The 22425-nt window shown below is 33.8% G+C and overlaps 1 long non-coding RNA gene across 3 annotated transcripts in view; it reads right to left on the bottom strand.

Annotated features, from left to right (window-relative positions):
* The window catches only part of LOC122236538, a 310323-nt gene that overhangs the window by 245353 nt on the left and 42545 nt on the right, over window positions 1–22425 (bottom strand). For all 3 annotated transcript variants that reach the window (XR_006214576.1, XR_006214577.1, XR_006214584.1), the window contains exon 2: window positions 15623–15719. This is a non-coding gene — a long non-coding RNA (uncharacterized LOC122236538). The remainder of the gene's footprint in view (window positions 1–15622; window positions 15720–22425) is intronic.

Here is a 22425-nt window from a genome sequence, read left to right as displayed (position 1 = left end):
AACCTTATTGATAAGAATGTGGTCATTGCAGGGGACTTTAACACCCCACTTACAGAAATGGATAGATCATCTAGACACACGGTCAATAAAGAAACAAGGGCCCTGAATGATACATTGGATCAGATGGACTTGACAGATATATTTAGAACTCTGCATCCCAAAGCAACAGAATATACTTTCTTCTCGAGTGCACATGGAACATTCTCCAAGATAGATCATATACTGGGTCACAAAACAGCCCTTCATAAGTTTACAAGAATTGAAATTATACCATGCATACTTTCAGACCACAATGCTATGAAGCTTGAAATCAACCACAGGAAAAAGTCTGGAAAACCTCCAAAAGCATGGAGGTTAAAGAACACCCTACTAACGAATGAGTGGGTCAACCAGGCAATTAGAGAAGAAATTAAAACATATATGGAAACAAACGAAAATGAAAATACAACAATCCAAACGCTTTGGGATGCAGCGAAGGCAGTCCTGAGAGGAAAATACATTGCAATCCAGGCCTATCTCAAGAAACAAGAAAAATCCCAAATACAAAATCTAACAGCACACCTAAAGGAAATAGAAGCAGAACAGCAAAGGCAGCCTAAACCCAGCAGAAGAAGAGAAATAATAAAGATCAGAGCAGAAATAAACAATATAGAATCTAAAAAAACTGTAGAGCAGATCAACGAAACCAAGAGTTGGTTTTTTGAAAAAATAAACAAAATTGACAAACCTCTAGCCAGGCTTCTCAAAAAGAAAAGGGAGATGACCCAAATAGATAAAATCATGAATGAAAATGGAATGATTACAACCAATCCCTCAGAGATACAAACAATTATCAGGGAATACTATGAAAAATTATATGCCAGCAAATTGGACAACCTGGAAGAAATGGACAAATTTCTAAACACCCACACTCTTCCAAAACTCAATCAGGAGGAAATAGAAAGCTTGAACAGACCCATAACCAGCGAAGAAATTGAATCGGTTATCAAAAATCTCCCAACAAATAAGAGTCCAGGACCAGATGGCTTCCCAGGGGAGTTCTACCAGACATTTAAAGCAGAGATAATACCTATCCTTCTCAAGCTATTCCAAGAAATAGAAAGGGAAGGAAAACTTCCAGACTCATTCTATGAAGCCAGTATTACTTTGATTCCTAAACCAGACAGAGACCCAGTAAAAAAAGAGAACTACAGGCCAATATCCCTGATGAATATGGATGCAAAAATTCTTAATAAGATACTAGCAAATCGAATTCAACAGCATATAAAAAGAATTATTCACCATGATCAAGTGGGATTCATTCCTGGGATGCAGGGCTGGTTCAACATTCGCAAATCGATCAACGTGATACATCACATTAACAAAAAAAAAGAGAAGAACCATATGATCCTGTCAATCGATGCAGAAAAGGCCTTTGACAAAATCCAGCACCCTTTCTTAATAAAAACCCTTGAGAAAGTCGGGATAGAAGGAACATACTTAAAGATCATAAAGGCCATTTATGAAAAGCCCACAGCTAACATCATCCTCAACGGGGAAAAACTGAGAGCTTTTTCCCTGAGATCAGGAACACGACAGGGATGCCCACTGTCACCGCTGCTGTTTAATATAGTGCTGGAAGTTCTAGCATCAGCAATCAGACAACAAAAGGAAATCAAAGGCATCAAAATTGGCAAAGATGAAGTCAAGCTTTCACTTTTTGCAGATGACATGATATTATACATGGAAAATCCGATAGACTCCACCAAAAGTCTGCTAGAACTGATACATGAATTCAGCAAAGTTGCAGGATACAAAATCAACGTGCAGAAATCAGTTGCATTCTTATACACTAACAATGAAGCAACAGAAAGACAAATGAAGAAACTGATCCCATTCACAATTGCACCAAGAAGCATAAAATACCTAGGAATAAATCTAACCAAAGATGTAAAAGATCTGTATGCTGAAAACTATAGAAAGCTTATGCAGGTAATTGAAGAAGATATAAAGAAATGGAAAGACATTCCCTGCTCATGGATTGGAAGAATAAATATTGTCAAAATGTCAATACTACCCAAAGCTATCTACACATTCAATGCAATCCCAATCAAAATTGCACCAGCATTCTTCTCGAAACTAGAACAAGCAATCCTAAAATTCATATGGAACCACAAAAGGCCCCGAATAGCCAAAGTAATTTTGAAGAAGAAGACCAAAGCAGGAGGCATCACAATCCCAGACTTTAGCCTCTACTACAAAGCTGTCATCATCAAGACAGCATGGTATTGGCATAAAAACAGACACATAGACCAATGGAATAGAATAGAAACCCCAGAACTAGACCCACAAACGTATGGCCAACTCATCTTTGACAAAGCAGGAAAGAACATCCAATGGAAAAAAGACAGTCTCTTTAACAAATGGTGCTGGGAGAACTGGACAGCAACATGCAGAAGGCTGAAACTAGACCACTTTCTCACACCATTCACAAAAATAAACTCAAAATGGATAAAGGACCTGAATGTGAGACAGGAAACCATCAAAACCTTAGAGGAGAAAGCAGGAAAAGACCTCTCTGACCTCAGCCGTAGCAATCTCTTACTCGGCACATCCCCAAAGGCAAGGGAATTAAAAGCAAAAGTGAATTACTGGGACCTTATGAAGATAAAAAGCTTCTGCACAGCAAAGGAAACAACCAACAAAACTAAAAGGCAACCAACGGAATGGGAAAAGATATTTGCAAATGACACATCGGACAAAGGGCTAGTATCCAAAATCTATAAAGAGCTCATCAAACTCCACACCAGAAAAACAAATAACCCAGTGAAGAAATGGGCAGAAAACATGAATAGACACTTCTCTAAAGAAGACATCCGGATGGCCAACAGGCACATGAAAAGATGCTCAACGTCGCTCCTTATCAGGGAAATACAAATCAAAACCACACTCAGATACCACCTCACGCCAGTCAGAGTGGCCAAAATGAAGAAATCAGGAGACTATAGATGCTGGAGAGGATGTGGAGAAACAGGAACCCTCTTGCACTGTTGGTGGGAATGCAAATTGGTGCAGCCGCTCTGGAAAACAGTATGGAGGTTCCTCAGAAAATTAAAAATAGACCTACCCTATGACCCAGCAATAGCACTGCTAGGAATTTATCCAAGGGATACAGGAGTACTAATGCATAGGGGCACCTGTACCCCAATGTTTATAGCGGCACTCTCAACAATAGCCAAATTATGGAAAGAGCCTAAATGTCCATCAACTGATGAATGGATAAAGAAATTGTGGTTTATATACACAATGGAATACTACGTGGCAATGAGAAAAAATGAAATATGGCCTTTTGTAGCAACATGGATGGAACTGGAGAGTGTGATGCTAAGTGAAATAAGCCATACAGAGAAAGACAGATACCATATGGTTTCACTCTTATGTGGATCCTGAGAAACATAACAGAAACCCATGGGGGAGGGGAAGGAAAAAAAAAAAAAAAAAAAGAGGTTAGAGTGGGAGAGAGCCAAAGCATTAGAGACTGTTAAAAACTGAGAACAAACTGAGGGTTGATGGGGGGTGGGAGGGAGGGCAGGGTGGGAGGGAGGGCAGGGTGGGTGATGGGTATTGAGGAGGGCACCTTTTGGGATGAGCACTGGGTGTTGTATGGAAACCAATTTGACAGTAAATTTCATATATTAAAAAATAAAAAAAAAAAACACACACACACACAAAAAAAAAAACAAAATTCCTAAGAGATTTACTCTATCCCTGCCCCCTCTCAAGCTGAGGGTATGTGATGTGTTACCCGTCACAACCCCAGTGCAGCTCCTCCTGCCCACGGGTCCTGTCCCCATGCTTTAATAAACCACCTTTATGCACCAAAAAAAAAAAAAAAAAAAAAAAAAAAATGAAGTAAAATTTAGAATCTGTCATTTCTTGATTACTTGTTTTAGCTTTTAATTTCAACATGTAGTTTCATGTGTTTCCTTTTTTCAGAGGGATGCTTATAGTAACTCAAACTACAGTCTCCTATAAAAATACATGACAATGATTATGTATAGATTCATAATACTTGCATTTTTGTATGGTTAATTTGGTATTATAAATAAACATTTTAAAGATACATTTTGGGGCATACCATAAGCTAAATAACAAAGTTTAAAGTATTTCTAATGTTGTAAAACAATAATTATACTAAAATTATGTTTAAAATATACTACTCAAGAAATCTTATAAAAATTTATTTTAAATCCAATCACAAAGCATTGGGTTTTCTTTTGAAGGGAACATTTTCTAGATTTTAATTGGATCAGCAGCATGTATAAAAACATAAAATTATAAAAACAGCTCCAAAATACAAATTCTATTCTATTTTTTCAGTATTGAATAGGACCTTATTAGAGAATGGGATAATAATGTAATTCACCTTGATATTGTTCTTGTTCATCTATTTCTATATACAGATAAAATGATAGAGTATAAACGCATTAACACTGAAAATAATAATATGTAATATGATTCAAATTGAAGTGATTTCATTTGGGAAATATATTGTTACATCTCATTATCATAAAATCTTTACAAATGTAGCTGTAGTCTATACATAATTATCCATGTATTGCTTTCTAAGTCATCAGAACTTCAAAACAACTGTGCTATTAGTACAAATGAGAGGTTTATGAATACCTAAGAATTGCAAGTGATACTAAATTTATGCATCAATTACTTATGGTAATTAGCAAATATCAATATTATCATTACCTTGTTTGGACAATAGAATATTAACATTAATCCCTGAGTTAACAACTTCAAATAAGCAAACATATGTACCACTATAATATTAAGCAAATGGACTATAAAAGTTTTCATTACAAAATAATGAAAATTACTGTTGAACTAATTAAAATAACTTTAATTTATTAAAATAGAAAGTATTCTTTTCAATTTGTGTTACTTCTCTCTGAAAGTAGGAAACAACTGAAGTGAAACAATAAAAATATAATCATTAGGTTAAATTTATATAATGTACTTACTGTAAACTAAGAGGTCTTCTGATTTTGTTAAAGAAAATATTTCCTGTTGTTCCCTGTTGGATATATTTATATTATTGTAATTTAATATTCTAACAAAACTGTTCAGGTCATTTCATAGTAACCTTCAACTAATAGAAGGAATTTGCAAGAAAATCAGAATCTAGTTTGCCTTATTAGATGTGGTTTTCCAGCAACTTATTTATTTATTTATTTTTAACATCTCCACACAATGAGAGTTTGAAAGTTTTTTTAAATACCACTGGGAAATGCAAACCTGCTTTATCATATTTGGGGTACTTTGTAGGAATAACTTGGTTAAGGCACAGGAAGAGAGATTCAAATTACTTAATTCTGAAGTCCCTAATGGAACACTTAAAGTTATTGGTAGATTGGGTTCCTGAGTCCTTCACATTTTGGAAGTTACTCTTTGTATGATAAGTCACTCTTTCATCAAAATAATATTTATTGTGGGAAGATGCCAGAATAAGAAGAACCAGTGATCTGTCTCCACACCTAGACAACAATTGCACTGTCAGAACCTATCTGATGTAACTATTATGGAACTCTGGAGTCTACTGAAGGCTTGTAACTCCAGGGAAAGGCTTAGAAAGTAATTTGTGGTTAATTTCAGTCACTCTCAGCTCTATGCACAGTAACAACTATTCATACTCCACCCCTAGATACAAGGCAGGCAGCTGTACAAGTGTCCCTGGAGTTCCTTGCACATAGCTTGTGGGAGCCACAAAGAGCAAAAAAGGACTGTCTTCTCCAAATATTGGGGATCAGTGTGGTAATTTTTAAATGTTAGGCATAATATCCATGGTAACCACAAATAAAATAGCTATAGCATATATACAAAAGAAAATGAGAAAGGAATTTAAACATTCCACTTCAGAAAAAAAACAACTAAATAAAAAAGAAGAAAATAATACAGGAAACAAGAGAAAAAAAAAGCTGTAAGGCAGTTAGAAAACAGAAAAATGACAAAAGTAATTTTGACAAAATAAAAATCAGTAATTACTTTTAAGTGTAAATGGATTAAACTCTCTAATCAAAAGTCTGACACTAGCAGAATGGATAAAAACACATGATCCAAGTATATTATGTGTACAAGAGACTCACTTTGGAACCAAGTGCATGAAAAAGATACCCCATGCAAATAGTAACCAAAAGAGAAGAGAGGTAGCTATACTAATATCAAACAAAATATATTTCAAATTTTAAATAAAGGTTATGAGGGACAAAAAGGACATTTTATGTTAATAAAAGGTTCAATACAGAGAGACATAACAATTATAAATATTTATATACCTAGTACACCTGGGTGGCTCAGTCGGTTAAGTGTCCAACTTCAGCTCAGGTCATGATCTCACAGTTCGTGGGTTCAAGCCCTGCATCGGGCTCTGTGCTGACAGCTCAGAGCCTGGAGCTTGTTTCAGATTCTATGTCTCCCTCTCTCTCTACCCCTCCCCTGCTCACGCTCTGTCTCTCTCTCAAAAATAGATAAACATTAAAAAGAAATTTTAATAAATAAATAAATAAATATTTATACACCTAATGATGACCACTGAGACACACACACACACACACACACACACACAAACACACACACACACACATATATATACATATATATATATATATATATGTATATATACACACAAAACATCACAGAATCGAAGAGAGAAATAAACAATTCTACAACAACAGTTGGAGACTTCAATATTATATTTACCATAATGGGTAGAATGACCAGACAGAAGATAAAGATATAAATAACAAAACCAAGACAGTAAACCAACCATATCTAATAGGCATATAAAGAACACTATACACAAAAACAGATACACATTATTCTCAACTGCACATGGGACATTTTCCAGGATATATCATACAAATGGACACAAAGTAATTCTCAATAGCTTATAAAAGACAGACATCAGAAAAATTATCTTCTCTGACCACAGCGGGATGAAGTCAGTAATATATTAACAGAAGAGAAACTGAACAATTCACAAATATTTGGAAATTACACATCACACTCTTTAAAACCAATAGATCCAAAAAGATATCACAAAGGGAATTAGGAAGTATTTAGAGACTAGTGAAAATCAAACAGGACATACCAAAACTTATGGGACAAAGAAAAAGGGGGAAATTTATAGCAATAAACACATTTTAAAACAATAAACATTTCAAATCAACAAAATAACTTTATAACTCAATGAGCTAGAAAGAGAACAAATTAACCTTAAGTTAGCAGAAGGAAAGAAATAATAAAGATTAGATCACAGATAAATAAAATAGAGAATAAAAAACAATGAAGAAAATCAATGAAACCAAATGTGGGTTCTTTGAAAAGAGCCACAAAATTGACAAACTTTTAGCTAGATTGACTAAAAAAAGAGAGAAGACTTAAATTACTAAATTCAGAAATGAAAGTGGGAACATTACTAACAACTCTACAGAAATAAAAAAAAGATTATAAAAGAATACTACGAACATTTGTATGAGAAGAAATTGGATAACCTAGATGAATTGGATAAATTCCCAAAAACACAAAGCCTACCAAGACTGAATAACAAAGTAGAAATTTCTGAAAAGATCCACAACTAATAAGGAAATTGAATCAGTAATCAAAAATCCCCTGAAAAAATGTACTGGGTATGATGGTTTCAGTGGTGAATTATACCAAACTTTATACCAGACATCGGTCATTTCAATTAATGTGCTACACCTCATTAACAAAATAAAAGATGGAAATCACATGATCATCTCAATAAATTCAGAAAAAAACACTGAATAAAACCCCATACCTTATGATAAAAACACTCATCAAACCAGGAATAGAAGGAAACCGCCTCAACATAATAAAAGCCATATATGAAAAAACCCACAGCAAACATCATGGTAAATGGTGAAAACTAAGAGCTTTTTCTTTAAAGTCAGGAAAAAGGCAAGGATTCCTACCCTTACCACTTTTATTAAACATACCACAGGAAATTCTAGCCAGAGTAGATAGTCAAGAAAAAGAAATTAAACTAAATTAGAAAAGAAGAAGTAAAATTACCTCTTTTTGCAGATGATACTATCTTATTTGTAGAAAATCCTAAAAAAATCCACCAAAAACCCTGTCAGAACTAACAGTAAATTTAGCAAATTAGCAGGATACAAAGTCAACCCATAAATTATCAGCTGCATTTATCCACTAACAATGAACTTAAAAATAAAATTACAAAACAATTCCACTTACAATATTTACCAATAAGAAAAAAAATACTTAGGAATTATCTTCACTAAGGAAGTGAAATATTTATAAAATAAAAGCTATAAAACACTAATGGAAGAATTGAAAAACCACATAAATATAAAGAAATACATCCCATTTTCATTGATTGGAAAACTTAGTATTGTAAAGATGTTAATACTACCCAAAAGTGATCTACAGATTCAATGCAATTCCTATCAAAATCTTAATTTGTTTTGCAAAAATAGAAAAACTTATCTCAACATTCATATGGCTTCTAAAGGGACCCAAAATAGCCAAAGCAATCTCTAAAAAGAAAAAACCTAGAGAACTCATGGTTTCTGATTTCAAAATATACCACAAAGCTAAAGTAATCAAAACACTGTGGTGCTGGCATAAAGACAGTGTATATATCAATGGAAAAGAATACAGAGAGCCCCAAAATAAACCCTTGCATATATGATCAAATAATTTTTGATAAAAGTGCCAAGACCATTCAGTTGGGACAGGACTGTTGTTTTCAAGAAATGGTCCTGGGAAAACTGGATATCTACTTGCTAAAGAACAATGCTAGGCCCTTACTTTTAACACTATAAAAAATTAACTCAAAATCAATCAAATACCTACATTTATAATATCTAAAACTATAAAATTCTTACAAGAAAACATAGAGCAAAAGCTACAACAATTCAGCCATAATTTTTTGGATCTGACACCACAGGCACAAGCAAAAAAATAAAAATAGACAAACTAGACAGAATGAAAATTTTAAATTTTGTGCCTCAAAAGACACTACCAAAACAGTAAATAAAAACACACAAAATAAGAGCCAGTATTTGAAAATCATGTATCTGTCAAGTGACTAATAACCAAAATGTATAGGGAACTAAGCAACAATAACATAAACACCTCAATTCAAAATGGACAATGACTTGAATAGATATTTCTCCAAAGAAGATGTACACATGGCTAAGAAGCCCATAGAAGATGTTCAACATCACTGATCACTGGAGATACGCAAGTCAAAAGTATAATGAGATACCACCTCACACCCATCAGGATGGCTATTATTAAAAAAAAGAAAAGAAAAAAAATAAATGTGGTGAAGACATGAAGAAAGTGCCTTAGGCACTTCTGGTAAGAATGTGAAATTGTACAGCCAATGTGGAAAACCTGGTGGTTCCCCCCAAAAGAGTGATGATGGTTGCACAGCATGGAGTATAATTAATACCACTGAACTCCTAACAGTGTTAAAACAGTGTTTTTAAATTCTTTAGAGACAACATAGTTTCCTACTACCTGCTACTTTGGCAGATCTTCCCCTCTCCACTGCACTGGGAACATTACTGCCAATTCCCTACTTCTTGAAATGGCCAAGGAAGAATTTCACAATATGTATCTACGCTGGCCTCACAGTCCACATTTATTTGCTTATCACTGTTACAGAGGACAAAACATGCCTGGTGGGACTGAATCCATCCCTATTCTATGAGTGAGAACCTTCCTGATTTAGGATGGAATATCCTACATGATCCCCGTCCTCATTACCATAGTTGACTGGTACAGGATGAACCAGTCAGAATGAAGAACAGGGGCTGTGTTGAAGACATTTATTTTCACTTTCAGGTTGTGGTTCTGCAGACAGGAGGCCTAGTACTGTCTCAGCCACTTTGTTGCCATCAGGCAAAGTAGTCTGGGGTCAAGTCAGAAGAGAGGAAAATACAGTCAAAGGAACTAAAGAGAAATGGACCCAGATCCTAATCTATATGGGACTAAAGCCAGCCATACCTCTGGATTTTCAGTACAGGTCACAACAACTCCTTATTTGAGCTAGGTTATGTTTTCTACTATTTGTTAAACTAGAAGTCATAGCTGCTTCAAAGAGGAATAATTCTGCTTTATTCAACTGTGTAATACTAACATTTTTTCATAGAATTACTTTTAAATTAATGAAGTTGGGGCGCCTGGGTGGCTCAGTCGGTTGGGTGGCCGACTTCGGCTCAGGTCATGATCTCGTGGTCCGTGAGTTTGAGCCCCGCGTCGGGCTCTGTGCTGAGAGCTCAGAGCCTGGAGCCTGTTTCAGATTCTGTGTCTTCCTCTCTCTGACCCTCCCCCGTTCATGCTCTGTCTCTCTCTGTCTCAAAAATAAATAAATGTTAAAAAAAAAAAATTAAAAAAAAATAAATTAATGAAGTTAATCCAAAAGGATTTACATTTTATGGATTGAGAATAAAAAAAAAATAAAGAGTAAAGTTTTATTTTCCTTTGACTTCTGCAGGACTTACTGAAATAATATTTTATTTGAAGACGGTTGTTCTAAATTTTGTGTCTGGTTCTGAAATGTTAAAAATAATGCTTGGTGTATAAATACCATGCCAAAAAAGATCTGCCTAAGCTTTGCTGCTTTCTATTTTCATCTAGTTAATGAAGCTTATTTAGCTCTTTTTCATTTCTTCAATTTTATTTTTTAATCATTTGCAGGTATCTCCTCTTCATTTTTCTCTTTGACCTGTGAACAATCCACTTTGAAAATGATATCTTGATTTTGTAATTAATCCTGTGGTTTCCAGGTGTAGAGGTAGGTCACAATTGATCATAATGAGTTTACCTCTTATTCTACAAAATTCACTAAAAGAGTTGATGTTTCACCTCCAGTGATAAGATGTTATGTGGTGAGGTCACCTTCTAGCTTGCTGAAATTTTCATTAAAAAGGGAGGAAAAGAAAAATCTTTCAGCTGAATTGGAGACACTGTGACTATCAACAACATTTTGCATCAAGAGCCTATTAAATTTTCCAGTATTAGCCCATGGGATTAACTCATTATTATTATTATGATTGATGCATGGTATTTTTACATACTTTGAGAGTCCTAAAATAACATTACTTGTCTCTATTATAGACATATATTTGTAATTACTGATTCAAACCAGAGATATTCAATAATGTTACTCAATATTTTCCTCATATATTATCATTTCTTAAAGGAAAACATGTTTTCCATATTCTCTCACGTTTAATAAAGCTACAGGTCCCAAATACGAACTCTTTTTTTTCACTTAACCCAGAATTAAACAGTATCTTCATAGACTAAATCTATAGGTAAGAAATGATTCAATCCTTTGGGTAATCATTTTGAGACAAAATCAAAAGGTCACTGTGATACATCTGCATATTTTATTTAAAAAATATTTGACTTAAAGCACACATACACGTTTCAATTTGATTTTTTAAATATTCAGAGAGCAACACGGGATAAATTAACTATGGAGCCCATGTTTTCTACTCTTGTATTTTTCCTTATTACTTATACTCTTCACCATTGATCAGCCCTTATTATTTACTTCTGTCTTCCACAACACTCTAATCAGCTACATAATTACCCTCAAGCCCAAACTGTCATCATTCTAATTTTGTGACTTTTCCAATCCATATTTGTGCTGCTGAGTGTGACTGTAATCTTTGTAAATAACTAGCTAACTATCACTGGACACTTAAAACAATCATACTATATTTCTCTAGTCATCTCCTTTATTTTGTGCAGTAATCATTCAAGCCTTCAACACTTTCCTCAATCATCTCCTTTCCAAGATCCACTGCCATTCAAAAATTGATTTCACCGTTCACTTCTAAAAAAACAATCATTATAAATTATACAAAAGTTCACTATAGCTTTAGAACATCTGAACGGGCTAACATCCTTCTCATATTCTCTAGACTCTATGAAAGATAAATCAATTCAATTGCGTTTTGACTCAAATGTCCTCCTATCATCTCAGGAACCTCACTTAATGAGTTTTCCCATTAATAGCTAACATATACAAAAACATTCTCTACTCCTTTTTCTCACCATATAGTTTAACCTTGCATACATCTTTCACATCATAAGCAACGACAATACTGTCTTCCATGTAAATTCAAGATTCCTGAGAAAATATCCCATGTAATATTCAACAAAAATTAATTCTACTAGACCTATTCTGCTCTTTAAAGCAACTTTTGTCAAAATCATCAACTTCCTTTCAGCTAAATTTAACAGAATGACTTTAGGTCTACTCTTACTTAAATATCTGTGGCATTTGACAAATTTTATCAAATCTTCATCTTTTAGCAGATTCTTCCATTAGATGCATACAGAATAATAGTTCCTTAACACTTTATTTAATGGGAGTATGGCCCTACTGACAAGTTGACTGCAGATTTCTATTTTTCAGAACTGTGAGATACAAATTTCTGTTGTGTTAAGCCATCTAGCTTGTGGTACCCTGTTATGGAGCCCTAGTAAATGAATACAGACTTTTTTTTCCAAATATCCTTGGCTTTCTTCTGTTCCAATCTTCAAGCTCTTAATATGCCATCGTATTAATTACAGTGGCTACAATTACCATCAACAATAGGAAAAATCTTCACACAACATTCAAGGCTTTTGAGGTTCTATGCTTGTTTTTTAAGGTTAACTGTTTTACATGTGCCCTGTGTACTCCATACCCTTTGTATAGGGACTAAGGGCTGGTATCTTAGATCAGAAACCAGCTCTAAACACTATCTGTCTTTGGAAAAGCCACTAAACTTTTTAAGTCTCAATTTCCGGACTTGCGAATTGAAGTTATAAAAGTACAACAATGTTACTCTATAACTATCCTATCAGTCCTCTTATTCCTTTTTTTTAAAATTTTTAACTGAGCATAAATAGGGTTTTCCAATGCCAAGATCCGGATGTATTGAAAAAAATCAACCCTCTAAATGAAGGCAGAAAAAGTTTATTATGTGTATCACCATGTATTTTCTATTTCTTAACAGCTCTCTTTTATTCCTGTCTAAAGATCCAGAAAAAATAAAAAACTAATTTGAGAAACAGTATCAACACAAGCACAAAATACCAATTAGCTGATTATTACTGATCAATAGCAATAATTTTTATATGGAGCCATTTAAAATAGGCTTGATTTCTGATTTAATGGTTCCCAATAAAAATCAACAATTGAAAAATTAGTATACATCTATTTTGATTCATTTAATAGATTTCTACCAAGACACAATTCAATATTTATCACCAAATATATTAGTACAGTTTCTGATTATGTTTTATCTTTCCTCCTGATTGTTTTTAATGTTTATTTTTGAGAGAGAAAGAGAGAGAGAGAGAGAGAAAGAGAGAGAGAGAGAGACAGAGCACGAGTGGAGGAGGAGCAGCGAAAGAGGGAGACACAGAATCCGAAACAGGCTCCAGGCTCTGAGCTGTCAGCAAAGAGCCCAACGCAGGGGCTCGAACTCACAAACCATGAAATCATGACCTGAGCGGAAGCCGGACACCCAACTGACTGAGCCACCCAGGTGCCCCTTTCCTCCTGATTGCTTAAAAACTGTATATTCTCTCTTGATATACTTAAACTACTCAGATTTGTTGTTGATGACATTTTGTTTGTTTTTATACTAGTGTTTGCCCATGGTATTGCTGTTGTTCTTACACAATTTTTAATGCCCATTCACAGTTAAGGGCACATTCATAGAATTAATAGTTTAGGTGTTGAACTATTCCCAGGATTTTTAGTTGAAGAGTTTATAAGTACTGTATATACATATAGGACAAAAATGCATTAATAGAAATTATAAAGTTTATTGGTTCCACCTAGTGGCAATGCAAAGCAAGTTAAAAATAAAATTAGCACTATGATATTATCAAAAGGCTAGGACTCCGAAAAGTCTACTTATATGACCTTTCCATTTTGGTGGATATTAAATGCTTAAAATAAACCTACTATTTTAAAAACTCATATAAATGAATTTCAGATTTCTATACCAATTTTTCTGGTAAAATAAGTTCCCCCCTGCATCTCTAATTTAAAAGAGCTGTCTGAACAAAAAAGAGCTAATAACTAAAATAGTATCTCCTGTAATTGTAAAGTTTTTTTGTTATTTTTTAGATTTTTTTCTACTAATTAAGCATATGTTTCCCTCTACATATCTATTAATTGCCATTCATTAAGCTGTTGGGACCTGAATAAATAGCCATAAGGATGTTTATAAATGATGAAAAACAAAACACATAAATCTATAAGGTAATATGATAGTTCTTATAGGGAAATTCATCATTATTATGAGCTAATACATGAAATGCTTTCAACAAGTAATCATTTTATCAGCAAAAGTCCCAAATTTTCTACAAAATAGCACTCAAGCAGTCGAAATGTTTTCACAATAAAAAATACTAAATTATGTTTCCTTCAAATTGCATAATTAGTTGTGATATCCCATGCTAATTGTATTTATTATCATAAACATGACAAAATAATGATATATGAATAAACTATTTTTTCCAGGACAGATATCGTTAGAACACCTGTCAAGAAAATTATTTTTCGTCTTTGCTCCAAGAGCACCTTTGAGGTTCTTATGAAAGCTATTTATGTCTTACAACTAAATTCATTTTTATTGTCTAATGTCTGCAAAAATTCAAACTGCACATAGTGTGTTTTATCATAGAAAAATCTTTCCAGTTTAGTTATGACAGACTTGCGTTTTATATGCTGTGCAAAAATATTTGATCTGTGTACAAAACACATTGCTAGGAAAATGAACATTTTCATATAACGTTGGATATTGTTAACTAAATTTTTAGATATTTTAAGAGAAGAAAATAAAAGGAAAATTACAACTGAGTATTCTTTGTCAGACAGGAGTAATATGCTACATTAGGCAAAATGAATAAAATCTTCAGCGTGTCAACTTTCAATCTTGCTTATTTAATTAATTTTACATATAAAAGCAAATGACTTAAAAACCATTCCATGATAGCAAATTACTTTACCATGTTTACCTTTGCAGCTTGCTAGAGATAAGCTAACCACATCCTTTTATAGCTGTCACAATTGTGGGGGCTTAGTGTTGTTATTATTGAACACCAGAGGAGAAATAACGGATGAAAATAGCATTATCCTTATATTCTTATCATGGTTTTTAATATTAAGTTACACTGAATCATGAAGGATGCAAGCACAAATAATATGCTGTTTGGATTAATAAAATTACTAATGTAACACATTTAATTAACATATTATGAACTGCTTACATTTCAGTATAAATATATAAATGATGCTCATTTTTAAATCATATTGTGTAATCCTATTATTTGACGATAAGGTAAATTATAAATCCAAATACCATGACTGTAGTGTAGACACAGAGAGCAAGGTTTATAACACAAAGTACTTTTCACTCCTCTCTCAGAAGAGAGATACAGACCGACAAACAGACAAGGAACATGCTGAGGGAGAAAACCTATGAGAAAAACCTATGAAAAAATACCCAGGCATTCAACAATCATTAACTCTTAGAAAAACTGAATATGTGGGAATTAAACATACCTGACTCTATGTAAAATTTCATATGGTAATCTTTCACATTTCTTCAAAAAAGTATGTCCACTGAAAAAGGTGTATCTGATGATATATGCATCCCAAACTGCAGGAATAGGAAGTATAAGTAATACTTTAAAGAATAATTAATATTCTTCACATTAATACTAGTTTGTAAAAACAGAATCTGCTTTTAATTCCAAATTCCTATATTAGAGGCATGTTCCTGCCTCAAAGCATTTCTATCCCTGTTCCAATACCTTTCCTTCCAAAACTACCTGTCTCCCCCCATCATGACCTCTAGGAATTTATTCAAATGTGTATTTCTAGTGACACCTCCCCTGACATCTGTATTTAAAATTACACTCTTTTTAAAAGTAAATGTAAGGGGCGGCTGGATGGCTCCATCAGTTGAGCATTGGACATCAGCTCAGGGCAAGATCTCACTGTTTATGAGTTTGAGCCCCGCAGTGGGTGCCCTGCTGTCACGGCAGAGCCCACTTCAGATCCTCTGACTCCCTGTCTCTCTGTCCCTCCCCTGTGCACTCTCTTTCTCTCAAATATAAAAACATTTAAAAATAATAATAATAATAATAAAAGTAAATTTGAAAGTGAATGAAAACTCTAGTCTACCTATGATGCTCCTAATATCCTTAACCTAGGGATTCTCAGTGGCAGGTTCCTTGCTTCTTTTCTTTTCCCTAAAAGATATGAACCTTCCCCAAAGTCCATACCTTGAATCTCTAAGCTTTTTCTTTATATTTCACTTTGAATTCTCACTAATTTCCACAACTTCACAACACATGTAGGTAAACTAATTCCAAATGTAAATCAAGAGATTGCAGGTAATACACACACACACGCACACCATATAATTCAATATATATTTCCACGATTTAAAAATTAAGATAGAATTCACATACTATAAAATTCACCCTTTTAAAAATATACAATTCAGTTGGCTTCAGTAATTTTGGAACATTTAGTATTTTCACAATATTTGTGCAACCATAATCAGAACATTTTCCTCACACCAAAAAATGTTTTACTCAGCATTCACTCCCCATTATCCCTTCTTCTGGCCCTTGGCAACTGCTAATCTATGCACCCTTTGTGTCTGCTTTTTTCACTTAGCATAAAGTTTTGGGATTCATTTGTAGTGTAGCATCTATCAGCATTTCATTCCTTTCTATGACTGAAGGATATGTCATCCTATGGATACAACATATATGATTTATATATTCATCTGTTGATGGACATTGGGTTTTTTTCAGTTTTCAGTTATAAGACCAATGCTGCTGTGAATATCCATATAAAATTGTTGGGACAGCATGTTTTCAATTATCTTGAATAAGTATGTAGAAGCAGAATTGTAGGATTATATGGTAACTCTAAGCTTATTATTTTGAGAACTGCCCAACACTTTTTCCAAAGGAGCTGCACCATTTGACATTCCTACCAGCGATGTATGAGAGTATCAGTTTCTCCACATTCTCAAAAATACTTGTTATTGTCTACAGTTTTTTAATGTTATAGCCATCTTAGTGTGTCTGAAGTGATATATTATTGCAGTTAGATTTCCCTAATGACAAGTGAGCAATGGTGGGTAGCTTTTGATATATTTATCAATAATCTAGGTATCTTCCTTGGTGAAATGTCTATTTGAAATCTTCTGCCCAATTTTAAAATTATATAATTTGCCTTTTTAATTTTGAGTTATAAAAATTATTTTATATTTAATAGATACTAGACCCTTATCAAATATAATTTGCAAATATCATTTCCCATCATGAATTGCCTTTTTTCTTTCTTGATCATGTCTTCTAAAGCACAGAAAAAGTTTGAATTTGGAAGTCCAGTTTATCATTTCTTGTTGAGGGGCTCCTGGGTGGCTCGGTTGGGCGTCCGACTTCAGCTCAGATCATGATCTCACACTTTGTGAATTCAAGCCCCGTGTCAGGCTCTGTGCTGACAGCTGGGAGCCTGAAGCCTGCTTCGGATTCTGTGTCTCTCCCTCTCTCTGCCCCTCTCCTGCTCATGCTCTCTCTCTCTCTCTCTTTCTCTCTCTCTCTCTCTCCAAAATTAAAAAACATTAAAAAAATTTATCATTTCTTGTTGCTTGTGCTTTGGAATCACATCTAAAGAAAATCAATTCTTAATCCAAGGTCACGAAGATTAGAGCTAAGTTTTCTATTAAGAGATTTATAGTTTTAGCTTATATGTTTAAATCCTTAATCTGTTTTATTTTTTGTAGCTCATATAGTTGCAAACATATATACATACATAAATATATAGTATGTGTGTGTATATATATATAAATTTTATATATTATACATATAAATATATATATTTAATTTTGCCAAACTTGGCTTTTATGATATTATTCAAAAGTTTTCTTTCTTCTTTTATGTTTTTTTAATAACCTGAGAAAAACTGTCACATTTAAATCCAAATCACTCTAAACAGTCTCCAAAATAACTACATCTAACAAGAAGAATTAGACTCATGTAAAACCTACTTGTTCATTTATAAAGAGTAGAAAGTAAAGATCACAAACCTCAATGCAAGCAAGAAATTAAAACCAAATCTAGAAGAACTATCTTGAACTCCCACTGAAAATCTAAATCGACAAACACTGAGCAGAAAACTTATGAGAGCTAACCTATAAAACTTTCAAAACAGACTTTAAAACTTTTTTAACTAAAAAACAATGGAATATAGGTGCATAAAACATAGATATTTTGTACAATAAAATTTATAGTCTAGAAACTGTCTCATATATATAAATATATATATATATATAATTAATATGATAATAGAACCATTTCAGATAAGTATAGCAATGATGGACTTTTTAATAAATGGTACGATAGTAATTGTATAAACATTTGGGAAACGATAAATTTTAAATATATATCAAACACAAAACAAAATAATAAAATTCAAATAGATCAGAGACATAACTTTGAAAGAAACCACACAAATATTAGAGGAAAATATATATATATATATATATATATATATATATATATATACCCCAATAAAATAATGTACAAAATACATGAACAAATATTTCAAAAATATATGCAAATGGTCCTTAAACATATGAAAATATATTTAATCTCAGATACAATAAGAGAAATGTAAATCACTACTACACTAAGATAATATTTCTTCGTTCAAATTGGCAGAAATTAAAATGTCTGAAAACATTTAACTAATAGGAACTTTGAAGAAATGGTACTCTTATCAATTCCCAGTAGAAATGCAAACTCAGCTCATAAGAAAGGAAATTCAGAAATACCTAACAATCTATGTAAATATTTAACCCTTGTGATTTAACAATCCCAATTTTAGTAATTTAACCTGATGATACACATTGACCAAATGAAAATACTCTTAAAGTTACTCATTACAACATTTTTTTGCAGGGTATTAGTAAAAATCTAAATGTTTATATATCTCTCAGTCACAAAAAAAGAATGAAATATTGCCATTTGCAAGAATGTGGAGTTAAGAGTATACTATGCTAAAGGAAATAACTTAGAAGAAGACAAATACCATATAATTTCACTCACATGTGGAATTTAAGTAACAAAACAGATGGGGGTGCCTGGGTGGCTTAGTCGGTTGAGCATCTGACTTCAGCTCACATCATGATCTTGAGGTTCATGAGTTCCAGCCCCATGCTGGGCTCTGTGCTGACATCTCAGAGCCTTGAGCCTGTTTTAGATTCTGTTTCTCTCCCTTTCTCTCTGCCCCTCCTCACTCAGGCTACACCTCTCTCTGTGTCTCTCTCTCCTTCTCTCTGTCTCTCTCAAAAATAAATAAACATTAAAAAAAAGAAGAAACAAAACAGATAAACACTGAAGGGGGGAAGAGAAAGGCAAATCTTAAAACAGATTATTTTTTTAATGTTTTTATTTATTTTTGAGACAAAGACAGAGCATGAGCAGGAGGGGCAGAGAGAGAGGGAGACACAGAATCCAAAGAGGTTCCAGGCTCTGAGCTGTCAGCACAGAGCCCAATGCAGGGCTTGAATTCACGGACTGTGAGATCATGACCTGAGCTGAGTCGGACGCTTAACCGACTGAACCACCCAGGCGCCCCAAATAGATTCTTAATTATAAAGAACAGGGGTGCCTGGGTGGCTCAGTCGGTTAAGCGTCCGACTCCAGCTCAGGTCATGATCTCCCAGTTCATGGGTTCTAGCCCCACATCAGGCTCTGTGCTGACAGCTCAAAGCCTGGAGCCTACTTCGGATTCTGTATCTCCCTCTCTCTCTGCCCCTCTCCCATTCACACACTCTCTCTCTCACTGAAAAATAAATAAACATAAAAAAATAAAAATGTATTTATAAAAAAAATTATAAAGAAAAACAGGTTTGCTGGAGGTGAGGCAGGCAGAGGGATGGGTTAAACAGGTGATGGGTATTAAGGAGGGCACTTTGTGTGATGAGCACTGGGTGTTATATGTAAGTGATGAATCACTAAATCCTACACCTGAAACTATTATTACACTATGTTAACTAACTGGAATTTAAATAAAACCTTGGAAGAAAAATAAATAAATGTCCATCTATAGAAGATTGGTTAATATACATTATTATACCCACATAATGGATATATGCAGCTATATATGCCACTTTATAAAAGAATAAGAAAGATCTTTGTGAACTGATATAATTGGTTATATGACAAAGTAAACCTATAATACACTGACTTTATGTATAATAGGGAAAATTAAAAAAAATACAGAGATTTGCAATTTTTCCAAAAAACATAAAAAGAACAGAAACTTCTGAGATTGGTTACATATAGAGAATGGGTTGGCATTAGGATAAAATGAATGAGGAACTGGTGATATTTCTCTGAGTATGACTTGTATAATTTTGATTTTTGGAACTATGTTACATTTTTACAAAATTAAAGCAATGAATGAAATGGGTTAAATAAACAAAACAGGAAAGGGGAAGTAAATTATAGCATATTATACTAATAAAACTAAACATAATTGCATTTCAGATAAATAGCAATAACCATGCAAAACAGAGAAAATAAAATCCCATGTAACTGTAAAATACAGTACTCTGACCCTGTAGCTTCAAGCTAAGGAGAAAAAGAAAGCAATTATTAAACTCAAGTTAGTAGGTTGGGTTTCCACAGTAGTATGGATCAACAATTCTGAACCTACTTTCTGTATACCATAGAATTGAGCAAATAGTAAACATATGGTAGAAAATGGAAGTCAGGTCTCTCATTGTTGAAAAAAGAAGTTACAAAGAAGGAAAAGGAGGCTAAAATGAACCCTGAAGAGTTGAACCATAATTTGATGGAAACAAAATGGCCTAAAAGTTTTTATAAACAGATTACAAAGATACCTATATAGATAAAAGAGGAAGAAAGGATAGGAGCGCGCGTGTGCGCGCACACACACACACACACACACACACACACACACGCGAACACATATACATACAAAGAGAAGCATATAACAGATAAAAAACTTTCAGGCATTGTCCATAGAGCATGTCTAGAAGCACTAAGAATACCTGTCTAGATAAGACTTGATTTCAGGGCTGGGTAATAAGAGAGCAAGGCAAATGTAGGACAGAATAAGTGACAAAAATAAAATGTTACGGACAGGTCAAAATACACAGAATCCAGCTCTTATTAAGACATCTTGAATGTTAATAGTAAGGTAGATTATAATTCATTACAAATGGAAATTTATGTTTCCATAGTCATGAAAATTAATGAATAATAAATTTTTTAAATGTGGGCAGGGTTTTTTAATACTAAAATGCTAACAAAAATTATAGAATGAACCGCAATAAGAAAACCTCAATGTTTGTGTTTTCTGGCCATTAATTGTTGTGTCTGCGTTCTCTAGAATGCAGACCTTGAGATGAAGGTTAGAATGTAAGATGTTTATCAGAAAGGATATTTGGGATCTTCCTCCAAGGACAAAAAAGGAAAAGAACCAGAATTGGGCAGATCATGTACTGTGATAACATCTCAAAACGGACTTTAGATTCTGAGGGTGGTGTGGCCTCTTAGTATTGTCTTGAGTTGGGGCAAGCTGTTACATTCCTGTATCAAAGAGTCACTGGATACAGGCCTTTCCAATAAGGAGGTGTTAGCTGCACTGTAAAGATGGCTTTCAATTGTGTGAACATAGTTGAGTGATCTCAAAGATCTTAGATAAATGAGAAATGACACATTTGAGAAAGGAGGCAGCATCATGAGAGTTTTCTAAACTGCATACAATTCACTACATTGCCCTTTAAAACATTAATAGCAAATTAAGGCATATGGCATAATCTATCAGCCTACAGGTGTAACAATTCCAGTTTCACTTTACCTAAGGTCAAAGCATTGAGAAAAATAGGTACTGAGTGTCTCCTCATTCCAAAGGAAAGTGCTATAATCATCAGGGCACAGTCAGAGATTGACATACTTTCTTTCCACCTGTATTAATTATCATTCCTTCCTCTTGACTATTTGACAATAGAAAGATGATGGTTGAAGATGTAAGGAAAGTGCAATTATTTTTAAGAGCCATCAGTGTAGTTGTTTACCACCCTTCAATGCAAGTGAAAGATGATGCCCCTGTTTCATTTCAAGCCTAGTGAGAACAACCACATGGAGATTGCAGTTATGAAAATATAAGAATTTATAAACGTAAGGATAACTCCTCTGTTAGGAGGACTAAAAGTTAAAGTTTATGTTAGGAGGTTTTGGTCCTTTGCCAGAACAAAGAGAGGTAGTTGCACAGAGAAGGAACAATACCTAATCAAAGAGAGGACAAAA

The sequence above is a fragment of the Panthera tigris genome, chromosome A1 (assembly GCF_018350195.1).
Source record: "Panthera tigris isolate Pti1 chromosome A1, P.tigris_Pti1_mat1.1, whole genome shotgun sequence".
Classification (NCBI taxonomy): Eukaryota; Metazoa; Chordata; class Mammalia; order Carnivora; family Felidae; genus Panthera; species Panthera tigris.
The sequence above is the reverse complement of the archived record's forward strand: the minus strand, read 5'-3'. Positions and strand labels throughout refer to the sequence as shown.